The sequence below is a fragment of the Lipotes vexillifer genome, unplaced genomic scaffold, assembly GCF_000442215.2.
Source record: "Lipotes vexillifer unplaced genomic scaffold, Lipotes_vexillifer_v1.1 scaffold207, whole genome shotgun sequence".
Classification (NCBI taxonomy): domain Eukaryota; kingdom Metazoa; phylum Chordata; class Mammalia; order Artiodactyla; family Lipotidae; genus Lipotes; species Lipotes vexillifer.
In genome coordinates, this window is record NW_006784469.1 from 2,310,487 (window position 1) to 2,311,662 (window position 1,176).

Sequence of the window (1,176 nt, forward strand, 5' to 3'; positions counted from 1 at the left end):
CCCCACACATCCTGGTTTCAAACTATACTATAAAGCTATAGTAATTTAAACAGTATGGTCCTGGCATAAAAGCAGACACTTTGAGCAACGTAACAAAATAAACCCCAGAAATAAAGTCCCGCATTTACAGTCAACTAATATTTGACAAAGGAGCCAAAAACACTCAATGGGGAAAGGATAGTTTATTTAACAATGGGTTTGGGAAAACTGGATAACCATGTGCAGAAAAATCAAATAAAAATACTGTATATCATTTATGTTGAAAATCTAAAAAAGCCAAACTTGTAAAATCAGAGAGTAAAATAAAATGGTGGTTACCAAGGGCTGGGGAGCAGGAGAATTAGGGAGATGTTAACGGTACAAACTTCCAAAGAGTAGATAAATAAGTCTCGGAGATCTAATGCACAGCATAGTGATTACAGTCAACAGTATTGTATTATAAACTTCAAAGTTGCTAAGGGGTAAGTTCTTAACAGTTCCCACCACAAAAAAGAATTATCATGTGATGTAATAGAGGTGTTTGCTAACACTATGGTGTTAATCATACTACTATATGTAAATGTATTAAATCAACACATACATCTTAAACTTATATAATGTTATATCAATAAATTTTTTTAAATTAAGAAATTATAGAAGCCTACACTCTTTGAAATATTCATGTTTATTCATTAGCATACATTACTAATGCAAATTTTATTTTTTCATCCTGAGGCAGTCCTTGAAAGCATAATACATTTTTTAAAAAAGTCTATGTGGCCCAGGGACTTCCCTGGTGGTCCAGTGGTTAAGACTCCGAGCTCCCAATGCAGGGGGCCCAGGTTCGATCCCTGGTCAGGGAACTAGATCCCCACGCTGCAAGCAAGATTCTACACGTGGCAACGAAAATCCCACGTGCTGCAACTAAGACCCGGTGTAGCCAAATAAATAAATAAATATGTTTTTTAAAAAAAGTCTATGTGGCCCATGCACTGACTTGTGTTACTAATGGAGAAGATCCAAAGGAAACATTCTGATGGGCAATAGCTTCTGCAGCTAGTATGTATTTTGTCTTTCATGAAAAACCAAACCAGCGTCAGGACCCCAGATGAAGGTTGGAATTGCTTGCTTAGTATTCTCAGGCAGTACTTGCATCGGTGAATATGGGCAGGGAAAATTTGAAGGGCCCATCATCAA

General features: G+C 36.8%; 1 non-coding gene across 1 annotated transcript; it reads left to right on the forward strand.

The window, feature by feature from the left end:
* The first annotated feature begins 769 nt into the window (after positions 1-769).
* Positions 770-842, forward strand: TRNAG-CCC (transfer RNA glycine (anticodon CCC)). Its single transcript has one exon. It is a non-coding gene; the product is annotated as a tRNA-Gly (tRNA).
* The last annotated feature ends 334 nt before the right edge of the window (positions 843-1,176 follow it).